At 38.8% G+C, this 13,994-nt stretch overlaps 1 protein-coding gene across 1 annotated transcript in view; it reads left to right on the forward strand.

Moving 5' to 3' along the window:
- The window catches only part of LOC133650779 (transcription factor 7-like 1-B), a 38,216-nt gene extending 36,774 nt beyond the window's left edge, over window positions 1-1,442 (forward strand). Inside the window, exon 7 of the mRNA XM_062048421.1 lies at window positions 1-1,442. This exon is cut by the window's left edge and continues 582 nt beyond it. The gene's annotated coding sequence lies outside the window, so the exon portion shown is untranslated.
- The last annotated feature ends 12,552 nt before the right edge of the window (window positions 1,443-13,994 follow it).

Consider the following 13,994-nt stretch of genomic DNA (forward strand, 5'->3'; position numbering starts at 1 on the left):
TTGTTTCTGAAATCCTCAGCGTTTACAACAATTTATTTTTTTTATGCACCTGGACAATAATATATGAGCCTGAGCACTTTATTTACGATGGGATCGCTTTCTTTTGGGAACGCACACAGTGGTCCTGCTGGACTATCTGAACTTCAAGCCTGTGCTGAGCAGTTCTGGATTTTTTTTTTTTTTTAACATTCCCTTATGAACTTTTATAATAATATCATCCCGGTCTACTCAGACTTCCATTGGACCACTTAGACAGCAATCACAGCATCGTTCCATTTGTTCTGACACCAGTCCAGATATTTATTGTAAACAAAAAACATCGTATCGCATACACTTACCTGGTTGTTTTTATATTTATAGTATTCTAATTATTACTTTTCCTTTTGTTTCGTCCCACATTTTTCATCCGATTCAAATCATTGCATTTCCCACATCGCATTTAGGCTAATTGTATACCTCAGGGTCAAATATTTTATGACTTTGATGCATTTTAACTCTTAGCATGCTAGCTATACGTACATGCTAGCATGCAAATGTTAGAATGCTAGCGTATAAGTAGGTATACCTAGCTTTCCTAGTTTATTTTGCAGTTACACACTTAAAAGTTGGATATTTTGTTACTTGATGCTATATGGCTAGAATGCTAACTGTTAGCGTGTCCCACTTTTATCCACCATTCTTCAAAACATTCCACTTCATGAAAATGTCCCTGTTTTCTTGGAGTTTTCACTTTTTCGTAATACTTTTTCTCCACTCAAAAGTCTTATCACGATCACATTTGTCCAAAGATTCCAAAGTCAAAAAGGCTCCTTGCTAATAAGTAAGTCAACGCTAAGATGCTAGTATTAGCTAATTTAGATAATTTTGCATATACGCACCTCAGACAAATATTTAAAAAGGACTGGTATAGCTCAACTTGTAACTTTACAGTTAGGAATAGTATATTTAGTTATTGACGCAATATGGCTTGTGCACTAACTTTTAATATTTTAGTTAGGCTTTTGACCGAAATGGCATTTTGTCATTTATTCATGAAGTTGTCACTTGTTCTGGGCTGGTACAATAGTGGAATGACTTTGAACCTGCACTTTAAATCTGGCCTTTGACTACCTCCAAGACATTGTTGCACTGTGTCCTCAGCCGCCGAAAAACACTTGAATTTCCTTCAGCATCGGACATGACACACTAAAGGTGATCCTAGCTGATTCCACTGACGCTCGGACCAAAAAAGATGAGGTTTGGCTTTACGAGCAGGAAGATCTTCCATGATAGCATCATTGCACTCACTGATACTTGAATTGCACTATTATGTGCTGCACAGACTGAGCCTCCTACAGTGTATATATACAACTGTAAATATGTACCTTACACATGTGTATACATACCATATAATAGGCAGAATGTTTGTATATTGAAAGTGTACTGTTTATCATTGTACATAAAATGAGATGTCTTATACTCTAGTATAGTATGTCTAGGTAATATTTTATTTTTGCACTTCTGGTTGAATGCCAGCTGTATTTCACTGCTACGTATCTGCACAATGACAATAAAACAATATTTTTATCACTTTATGTTTGTTTCTGCATGTTACAAAAGTCACATCTGGCATTGTATATAAAGGTAGCTCAGTTGCCAGAATTTGGTTGTAAACATTGTTTTCAGTTTTTACACCGAATTACGGTTACCATTGTCTTTACAGTAAAATTCTGGCTACTCAGCTGACAGTTTTTTTTACAGTAAAATCTGCGGCCATTGTTTTTACACTGCATTACTGTATATGGAAGAACGATAGCCTACAACTTTTATTTTTGCAGTAAAAGTCTGGCATTTAAACTAACATGTTGACACTAAACACACTACAGTGAGATTTTATATATATATATATATATATATATATATATATATATATATATATATATATATATATATATATATATATATATATATATATATATATATATATATATATATACACTGTAGGTAGAAAAGCACTATTCAAGTATAACCCATTTACCATTTATATATATATATATATATTATATATAAAAATGGTAAATGGGTTATACTTGTATAGTGCTTTTCTACCTTTAAGGTACTCAAAGCGCTTTGACACTATTCCCACATTCACCCATTCACACACTGATGGCGGGAGCTGCCACGCAAGGCCCTAACCACGACCCATCAGGAGCAAGGGTGAAGTGTCTTGCTCAAGGACACAACGGACGTGACTAGGTTGGTAGAAGGTGGGGATTGAACCAGGAACCCTCAGATTGCTGGCACGGCCACTCTCCCAACGGCGCCACGCCGTCCCCATATATATATATATATATATATATATATATATATATATATATATATATATATATATATATATATATATATATATATATATATATATATATATTATATATATATATATATATATATATATATATATATATATATATATATATATATATATATATATATATATATATATATATATATATATCACACATACTATATATACACACATACTATATATACACACATTAGGTCAGGAAAAAACACAGGCTATTTCATCCCTACAAGCCAGTTTCGCAGGTGAAACAGGCTTGTAGGGATGAAATAGCCTCTGTGTTTTTTCCTGTCTTAAAGTATATTCCAATCTACCCCCTGGCCTGCAGAGAATGTGAATGACGCAACTTCCTGTGGACCATGTGACTTTTGGAATATTCCACTTTATTCAGGAGGGCTAACGTGTTACCAATGTGTCAGGACAGCAGGACGGAGGCACAATTCAGGACCACCATTAAAGTGTGAATTTTAACAAATGTATTTGTGGGGAGCCGTGGCCGACAGACCGACAGCGAGGCGTGCCCCGCCAGGGCTGACTCCGAGATGGCGTCGAGGAGGCGTGGCCTGCGGACCAGCAGCGAGGGGGGGCGCGCCGGGACCAGACCTGAAAGGGACGGCAGGTGCGTGGATCGCTCAGCTGGGCACAATTTAGTAATCTCCTCTCACTGTATAAAAGGGCAGCAGCAGAGGAGGACGGGGGAGAAGGAGAGGAGAAACCAGGACGTGCAGGGCGCGAGCAAGAGGCAGACGACGCGGTGCTAAGCAAGCGGAAGAGCGAGCAGGTGGAGGCGGAGCTGAAAAGCGACCCGACAAAAGACGAAGATTTATTGCAATAATAAAACAAAGTCACAATCTGCTCGCCGTCATGTCCATCTTTGGTGGTCAGTGGAACCCGGACAGAGGAAGTCTGTCGCAGTATTATTATTATTAATATTAGTAGTAGTAGTTAGGGTTGTACGGTATACTGTACTATGCTCCCTTTTAAAAATACAGGTTCCTTTTTTTTTTAAATTGTATTTGTTGAAAGGGCATGGCAGTGTGTCGTCGTCACAACGTGACATTGCTGGTTTTACGAGCAGAAGAGCATGTTCGGCAGTGCACAATCACGGAGTACTTACAAGCGCCACGGTGTGTTGACAGAAAATGGAGAATGGACGCATTTTGGTTTAAAAACTAACAATGAGGGTGAAGCTATAACACTGAAACGCAGCTCTACACAAGGTGCTTTAAAACATGGCTAGCTAGCTAGCGGCTAACGTATATATAATATAATAGAATAGAATAGAATAGAATAGAATAGAATGGACTTTATTGTCACTATATTTGCATATAACGAGATTAAGGACTCCAACTTAAGGTGCGGTAGTGGGAACAAATATGGGATAAAAATAAATTACACAAGAGGTAATAAAAATAAAACTAAGAATTGAAATAAACAGACTACTATCCAATAAAAATAATAAGCAATCCTGTACAATATACAAAACACTATACAAATACAAAATACTGTAATAAATAACAATCAGTGTCGGATGTATTGCACTCGAAGGCTAATATTGCACAGTAGGGTATTAGGGTAGGATATTGTATAGGGGTGAATTATTTATTATAAGTTAGAGTTCAAGATAGTGACAGCTCTCGGAAAGAAAACGAACTAAACTGGGAAAGACTATCCGCAGTCGGCAGTGTTTTAGCTAGTTCTCAATCACTAATCCTCGCCTCCATGGCAACAAATAAAGTAAGTTTCTTACAAGTATCATCCCTGCAGGACGAGGAATAGCTAAACATGCTTCACTACACACCGTAGGAGGACACAATAGCTCACCTGCGTCACCGCTAACAATAGCTAGCGTGCCTGAATGTAAACAAACGCCATGGGCATACTTGCCAACCTTGAGACCTCCAATATCGGGAGGTGGGGGGGTGGGGGGTTGGGGGCGTGGTTATTTACAGCTAGAATTCACCAACTCGAGTATTTCATATATATATATATATATATATATATATATATATATATATATATATATATATATATATATATATATATATATATATATATGTATATATATATGTATGAAATACTTGACTTTCAGTGAATTCTAGCTATATATATATATATATATATATATATATATATATATATATATATATATATATATATATATATATATATATTTATTTATTTTATTTACATAGAAAAAAAAAACAACAACTTGAATTTCAGTGTTCCGTTGGCTATCCATTAGATGGCAGTATTGTCCTGTTTAACTTCTCCGTTCATTGGGCAGGCAAGCTGTTTATATTGTGGGAAAGCGGACGTGAGAACAGGCTGTCCCCACTCAGTCTCAGGTCCGCATTGAGCTGGAGGGGGCGTGGCCTCCAGCTCCGGCTGAATACCGGGAGTTTGTCGGGAGAAAATCTCTGCCGGGAGGTTGTCGGTAGAGGCGCTGAATACCGGGATTCTCCCGCTAAAAACGCGAGGGTTGGCAAGTATGGCCATGGGTGGATCTACACCTGACATCCACTGTAATGATACCAAGTACAAAAGTGTATTTAGTCGATACTACAATGATTACGTCTATATTTTCAATCGTCACAAAATCTTTTTTTCCTTTTTTGAAAAAAATTATATTGTTGTTTATAAACAATTGGTCCATGGACACGTGTACATAAACAAACGTCTCACCAAAAAGAATGCTGACGTTGCCAAAAAAGCAAGACACTTGGGTATGAAACTGTAAAATATTCATAAAATTACCAAAGGTGGTGAAAAGAATTGAGGACTTGGACAGATACATTTAATACATACACTTGGAAATAACCTGATTTGTTGGAGGACTGGACTAACTTCCTTCTACACTTGTTTTGATTGATTGAAACTTTTATTAGTAGATTGCACAGTACAGTACATATTCCGTACAATTGACCACTAAATGGTAACACCCCAATAAGTTTTTCAACTTGTTTAAGTCGGGGTCCACGTTAAACAATTCATGGTAACACACACATCCATGATGCACATCACTGACAGCACCTAACCCAATATGGAATTGAAAACATTTTGTAGCATGCAACATAAACATCTGAACTTGGAAAATGATATAGATCCAGACAAAAACGTTTTTTACCACATCAGAAATAATTGTTTTTATTATATACATTAAAACAGCATTAAAGCCGACAACAAACTGTCAATAATTCATTTCAACGTCAAAAGTGTGTATGCAAATTGCACCATCATGAAACATTTTTTGGAACAATTCAACAACCCCTTCAAAGTGATCGCTGTCTCAGAGACACGGATTGATGAAAAAAAAGGAATACATTTTGAACTGGAGGGATATGAACTAAATTACATCAACAGAACCAACAAGAACAGAGGAGGAGTAGCTGTGTACGTGATGAAGGATTTGGTGGTGAATACCATTTCATTTGCTATTGACAATATTTTGGAATGTATAACCATTGAAATATGTAATGAAAAAAGCAAAAACGTACTGATCAGTTGTATATGTAGATCGCCTTAAGTTAAAGTTAAAGTACCAATGATAGTCACACGCACACTAGGTGTGGTGAAATTACCCTCTGCATTTGACCCAGCCCCTTGTTCACCCCCTGGGAGGTGAGGGGAGCAGTGAGCAGCAGCAGTGGCTGCGCCCAGGAATCACTTTGGTGATTTAACCCCCGATTCCAACCCTTGATGCTGAGTGCCAAGCAGGGAGGTAATGGCTCCCATTTTTATAGTCTTTGGTATGACCCGCCTGGGGTTTGAACTCACGACCTAACGATCTCAGGGCGGACACTCTACCCACATGGCCACTGAGCAAGTCGAACATTGACCAATTGAACACCGGATCAAGGCAACCTTCACTGAATTCAGACAAAACAATTATTTTCTTATGTGGTGAATATAACATTGACCTACTGAAGCCTAATAAACATAACATTATTGACGACTTCATGGACACAATGTACAGTGTGGGTTTGTATCCTAAAACCACAAGACCAAATAAAATCACAGGGCAATGTGCCACACTTATTGATAATATATTTACAAATGATTTTGATAATACTACAACAAGTGGTTTGCTAATATCTGATATAAGAGGTCATCTACTGGTTTCACAATCTATGACGGAAACTACAAAAAGAAGAACATTGATGACAAATACACATTTCGAAGAATATGCACAGAGTAAAGTATGATTGCTTTTAACAATGACCTAAGTGATCAAAACTGGGACAATGTGTACTCTGAAAATGATGTCGATAATACTTAAAAAAAACAAAAAACTTTCATGTCCTACTTAGTCCGACTTCACCTCTCAAAATACCGTTATTTATGTCACAACATGGACAGGGCTGGAGATACGATACAGAAACACACTTGCACACTACTGGGAATTGATCCCCTCAACAGTGTACAAAACGGTCTATTTTTCGGCGCATTTAACATTCAATAAACCCGCTTCAGCAATTTAAACATATTTTATGTGGTACTGCCAAATGAAAATAATTGTATACAACAAATGAAACATGAAAAAAATTAAGAAATAAAATATTTGACCTCACAATTTGTAGCCCCCATTCGACGCTGTATAACCCAGTGGTACCGCTCGTAGTCGGTAGTTGGTCGTAGTTGGTTGATTTGTGTGAAAGTCGCGGGCAAACCATTTCACCGGTGTCGGCTGACCTCGTCTCACAAGATGTAGTTTCTCTTAAGTATCCTTCTTGAAAATGGTCTTGCAAATATATATCTGCCACCTAATCAACATTTTGCTCTCCTTCGCAGTGAATACCGGTGAGTTTTCTGTGGCTTTCTATGGCTCGTGTGGCTCCGGTGCCACTTCCAGTTTTCGCAACTTGTGATCGGATACTCACTTGGGACTCCCAAGTGAGTATCCGATCACAGGACGTGTAAATGTCAGGGCCAGCTAGAAGGTCTTACTGACAACAACTCGTGATCTGATTGGCTATGGCAACTGTCTATCAACTGTATGTGTCCGACCGCATTGTTGATTTTGAAGGCTCCGGGCAGGTTTGGTACAGCATGGCAACATAAGCTAGCTGAATTCTGATTGGATAAGAACTCTACACTACAAACAACAGCGCTGGAAGGAGCATAATATGACATGAAGAAAATATGAATACTTTAAGATATTTAGGGAAAGTAAAAAAAACAAAACTTTTATCTTTAATTATGATCATGATTCCTGGTTATGTTAGGCCAGCAGAGAAGGCCTAGCTGGCCCTGACGGTCCACCACTGCTTACACACATACTTAAACAAATCCAAACATAAGCCATCGTTCACCGAGAACCAGCCGATCCATTCCCCCCTCCTCCCAAAGGTCTGGCCGCGCGCCTCCTCCCACAGGGACAACACCCTCATTTTGTTTCTACTAGGGCTGTGAATCTTTGGGCACTACACATTTCGATTCGATTCTTGAATGCAAAACGTTTCTCGTTTCGAAATTTATACTTTTTTAATAACATAGGGAGCAAGTTCCGGTGGAACAGGGGTTAGTGCATGTGCCTCACAATACGAAGGTCCTGGGTTCGATCCTGCGCTCGTGATCTTTCTGTGGGGAGTTTGCATGTTCTCCCCGTGACTGCGTGGGTTCCCTCCGGGTACTCCGGCTTCCTCCCACCTCCTAAGACATGCACCTGGGGATAGGTTGATTGGCAACACATAATTGGCCCTAGTGTGTGAATGTGGGTGTGAATGTTGTCTGTCTATCTGTGCTGGCCCTGTGGTGAGGTGGTGACTTGTCCAGGGTGTACCCCGCCTTCCGCCTGAATGCAGCTGAGATAGGCTCCAGCACCTCCCGCGACTCCAAAAGGGACAAGCGGTAGAAAATGGATAGATGGGAGCGAGTTCTATGATTAACTACATTCCTCCACACAATAGATAACAGCTCTGATAAATGTATTAATTACTTAAAAGAAACTTGGTTTTGTTCGGTAAAATTATACCAAAACATTTAATAAAGTCAAATACAAATAAGGCAACAAGAGAAGTATCCAACACTTTTCTTTCCTAAAGTAATTATGTATAGCAAATATGGGCATCTACATCAACAATATGACATGTCTGAGAGGCTGGACAGGACAGATTAAAAAAAACGCTTTAAAAAATTACTATTTTTTTAATCGATTTAGACAAGAATTGCGATCCATTCGAAAATTAACACCCATAATTACTACCATTATTATTTTTATCATTATTTATTTGGATTCATTTTCTTTAGCTAATCCCGATGGGTGGGTGTGTGAAGGGGTCCTTGTTTCACACAAAAAAGAAAAAAACTAAAGATGTCAGCATTTTAATTTTTTTGTATGCACTGTATCATATCATTGTCTATGTGCAATAAAAAAATATTAATCAATTGATAATTTTCGAAACCTCGCCCTTCCCTCCTCAGACAAAGAACTATTCCATGTTACTGGCCATGCTCCGACTTGATTCGGGAAGACAGACCAAAATAAACCTGATGCGTTTATGAGAGGTTTGTGGTGCAAAGAAGAAGGAATTGGGGGTTAAATAACCAAAAATGATTCCCGGGCTCGGCCACCGCTGCTGCCCACTGCTCCCCTCACCTCCCAGGGGGTGAACAAGGGTGATGGGTACTTTAACATTACTTTAACTACTCTTAAGAGAAAGCGAGAGGAAAACAGTTGTTATTAAAACTCTCTGGTGTCAACCTTGTTCTCAGTGACATAGAACAGTGGTCCCCAACCGTTTTGTACTGGCGGACCGGTCAACGCTTGAAAATTACCCGATCTAAATACACCATTTACTACCCCCTAAATACACCACTACTAGGGGGTAGTAAAAAAATATGTATATATATATATATTGTGTTTTTTATGTTGATTTAATTTATAAAAAAACAAAAAAACAAAAAAAACTTTTGGTGGGTGGGGACCACTGACACAGCAAGTACTATTGTCAGTGCAGGATGCAAATGGGCAGTAACGCTGTTCATCACAAATATGTAAGTATTAAATATGCAAATATTAAAGTGCTCCCAATGGTAAACTATTGTAACCGAGGGTCTAATACAGGGGTCCCCAAACTCATTTTAGCTCAGGGGCCGCATGGAGGAAAGTCTGTGCACACGCGGGCCGGACTATTAAAATCATGGCATTAAAACTAAAAAATAAAGACAACTTCAGATTGTTTTCTTTGTCTGACATTGGCCAAAAATAGAACAAACCCATTCTGAAAATATTACAATAAAATTATATCAAAAAATTCCGGCAGCGGTAAAGTTTAGATCCATGAAGGAAAGAAGAAAGTGAGGGAATGATTATAACTGAAAAAAAGTACATATGCATAAAAATGTGTTTTCTTTTGTATTATTATTTTTAATGAGTTAAGTAACGCTTATGACAACCTTTTTCCCAAACACAATATAGAATGTGAGATACAATAGGATAATGCATACACTTATCATTTGATTTCAAAACGGTTACAAAAAAGTGGGACTCCCAAAAATGGACCCATTTTTATGACTTGATGAGGTCCCTGGGACCCCGTTTTGAAAATTCCTAGCACCAACACTGATGGAGTGTTGGTGCATGCAAAACTGCAGCAGGCGGCTGTGGCCTGCGGGCCGGATCTAATACTAATCAAATATCATCCCGGGGGCCATAGATCATTCATTTGCGGGCCGGATCTGGCCCGCGGGCCTTGACTTTGACACACCTGGTCCAATAAAATGTAGTACAAGATCAGAGTGAAGAAACTTGGGAGTTACTTTTCTAAAGTCAGCAGTCTTTTCTTGTCCTCACACGACCACCATCAAGAGCTCTCTTTTTCCCACCACTCACATATTTTTGGCTTCCACAACAATTGCACTTCGCAATACATCCAGTCCAACTACGCTAACAAAATTATGATAGTTTATATTTACATGCCCCTAAAGCTGACCAACACGCCGGATTGCAGTCAGCTGGAGGCGTGTCTTAATGAAATTAAACAATGGATGTCCGCTAACTTTTTGCAACTCAACGCTAAGAAAACGGAAATGCTGATTATCGGTCCTGCTCAACACCGACATCTATTTAATAATACCACCTTAACATTTGACAACCAAACAATTAAACAAGGCGACTCGGTAAAGAATCTGGGTATTATCTTCGACCCAACTCTCTCGTTTGAGTCACACATTAAGAGTGTTACTAAAACGGCCTTCTTTCATCCCCGTAATATCGCAAAAATTTGTTCCATTTTGTCCACAAGCGATGCTGAGATCATTATCCATGCGTTCGTTACATCTCGTCTCGATTACTGTAACGTTTTATTTTCGGGCCTCCCTATGTCTAGCATTAAAATATTACAGATGGTACAAAATGCGGCTGCTAGACTTTTGACAAAAACAAGAAAGTTTGATCATATTACGCCTATACTGGCTCACTTGCACTGGCTTCCTGTGCACCTAAGATGCGACTTTAAGGTTTTACTACTTACGTATAAAATACTACAAGCTCCTGATCAAGAGTAAAACCCAAGTACTTGTAATTTAAGACCTGCTCTATAGGGTTTCCATTTGATGTTACAATATTTGGAATATTTTCCAGTAGCACCCTTGAATGAGAGAAAACCATTACCTTGCTTTTATCTGTATTTAAAACCAATTTAAGATCAAATAAGCGAGCCTGGATGACATCAAAAGCAGCTTGTAAAAACTCAAAAGCCTGAATGATGGAGGTTGAACAGCAATAAATAATGGTGTCGTCTGCATAAAAATGGTACATTGCATTTGACAAATTATTACAAAGATTATTTATGTAGATAGAAAATAAAATGGGCCCCAGCACTGAGCCTTGTGGAACACCTTTGGTAATGTCCAGTAATGAAGAGGTGGTCCCAGCCACCTGTACACGTTGTGTTCTGCTGGAGAGATAGTCTGTGAACCAAGCAGCTGCATTTTTAGATAATCCAACGTGATGAAGGGCTTGAATTAACAGACTGTGGTCTACTGTGTCAAATGCTTTTGACAAATCAATAAATAGGGCGACACAATATTTCTTGCCGTCTACAGCCTCGATTAAATCATTGAGGACCTTAAGAGCAGCTGTAATAGTGCTATGCTGTTTTCTAAAACCAGATTGAAATGGAGATAAAATATTGTTTGATTCTAAAAAATCCTCTAGCTGGTTACTGATGATCTTTTCAAACAATTTTGCTAAAATGCATAATTTAGAAATTGGTCTGTAATTATTTATATTTGTGGGTTCACCCCCTTTTAGCAGGGGAAGAACAAAGGCCAATTTCCAGATTTTTGGAATGCTTTTACTTGTTAGACTTAGGTTAAAAATATGGGAGAGAGGCTCAGCAACAAAATCAGCAGCCAATTTTAAGAAAAAGGGTTCAATTTGGTCAGGTCCTGCTGCTTTAGTTGTGTCCAGGCTCTTTAGTGCACTGTTTACCTCGGATATTGATACAGGTGTGAACTCAAAAGTGCAGGTGCTGTGTCTATTTACAGCCTGTGGTGTATTTGGTATATTAACATTAGTTAAACCAACACTTGACAATTGAGGATTCAACGACTCAAACAAGGATCCGGCAGAAACAAAATACTCATTAAAACAATTTGATATAGTTGTCTTATCAGACAAAGTACCAGATTGAGTAATTAAAGGACTTGGAAAGTCATTTGTTGTCACATGATTTAAAGAAGCTTGTATGGTTTGCCAAAACTTTTTGGGATCATGTATATGTTTTTTGCATTCATGCAGGTAAAAATCAGACTTGGCCCTCTTAACAAGCGAAGTACATTTATTTCTAAGCTGGCGAAAGCTAAGCCAGTCAGCCTCTGTCTGTATTGTACCATATGTCCCGGCAAGAAATCTGCGTTCAAAGAACTCCGGCTTATTAGTGATTCCCAGAGCCAAAAAAAAGTCTGCGGGCTATAGAGCGTTTTCTATTCGGGCTCCAATACTATGGAATGCCCTCCCGGTAAAAGTTAGAGATGCTACCTCAGTAGAAGCATTTAAGTCTCATCTTAAAACTCATTTGTATACTCTAGCCTTTAAATAGACTCCCTTTTTAGACCAGTTGATCTGCCGTTTCTTTTCTTTTCTTTTCTACTCTGTTCCCAACCCGGGGTGGACCGCTAGCCTGTCCATCGGATGGGGACATCTCTACGCTGCTGACCCGTCTCCACTCGGGATGGTTCCTGCTGGCCCCACTATGGACTGGACTTTCGCTGATGTGTTGGACTTTCACAATATTATGTCAGACCCACTCGACATCCATTGCTTTCGGTCTCCCCTAGAGGGGGGAGGTTACCCACATATGCGGTCCTCTCCAAGGTTTCTCATAGTCATTCACATTGACGTCCCACTGGGGTGAGTTTTCCTTGCCCGTATGTGGGCTCTGTACCGAGGATGTCGTTGTGGCTTGTACAGCCCTTTGAGACACTTGTGATTTAGGGCCATATAAATAAACATTGATTGATTGATTGATTGATATTTGATTAAATGTTGTTTAATGATCAATTACAGTAAAAGCGTCAGGATCATTGATACTTTATCTTTCATGTGCAGCTCGCATGGTAGTTTCTAACAATGTGATGAATGGCCAAGTTGTTTTTGTTGTGTGGAGGGCCCCAATGACTACATCTGCCTTGGGCCCCTAAATGACTAATTTGTAAAAATGTAATGTTGCGAATCCTGGAGGTTATCAGTTGCACATTGTTTTAGGTAAGTTGCTTCTTGTTTTATTCAACTTGTCAACCAGTGGGAAACAGCAGGAAATCCTGACTCATCATAAGAGTCTGAGTCACGGTGTCATAAAAAAGAATGGCATAACAATCACACAGCCACTTAACACGCAACAGCGAGATAACACATGCTGTCCACAAAGCTACTACTACTACTATTACTGGACGAGAGTAAATAACAGTTATGTTGACTCCAAATATGTACTTATACAAGTATTTGCAGACAGTTACCAAAGAGCATGCTGGAAGTAGGGATGGGCATTGTTTACATTTTAATGATACTACTGGGGGCGTATATAGTCATTTAGAGGCTAAAGGAAGACTTAGTCATTGAGGCCCTCCACATAACAAAAAACTACGTGGCTATTTACCATTTGTTGTTGGAAACTACACTTGCGCAATGAGTATCACAAACCTCAACATTTTGTCAAGCTATTTTTCAGAGACCATTTTTTTTAGTTAGACCGAATGTGTGATATTATTGTGAAGGTTGGAAGTGTGTGACTGGTGGGAAAAAGAGAGTTTATGGCGGCGGCTGTGTTTTACTCACCTGTCTCCTCTGTATTCAGCCATGCTTTCATTTGTTCATAAATGTGTGTGTTCTTGTATTGCTACCCTTCTTGAGACATCAACAAGGAAAAGTACCTTCCATATGAGGACCGAACAAGTTAGGACCGAAATCATGGTCCCAATAAGGAATACCATTGCATCTAATAGAGAATGTCTCATTTGGTCAAATCTATCAAAATAAGGGTGGTCCCAAAAATGAGGGATTTTTCAAATTGACTGTGTGTCGGTTTTAAAAGTGCTCCCCCTCGGGTCAACATATGAAATAACAAGTTTGTGTAAAAATTTGAAGTGCTCCCCCTCTGGCCAAAATATTTAATAACAAGAGTGTGTAAGAAATCAAAATGCACCCCCT

Source organism: Entelurus aequoreus, linkage group LG05, assembly GCF_033978785.1.
Source record: "Entelurus aequoreus isolate RoL-2023_Sb linkage group LG05, RoL_Eaeq_v1.1, whole genome shotgun sequence".
NCBI classification, from domain to species: Eukaryota; Metazoa; Chordata; class Actinopteri; order Syngnathiformes; family Syngnathidae; genus Entelurus; species Entelurus aequoreus.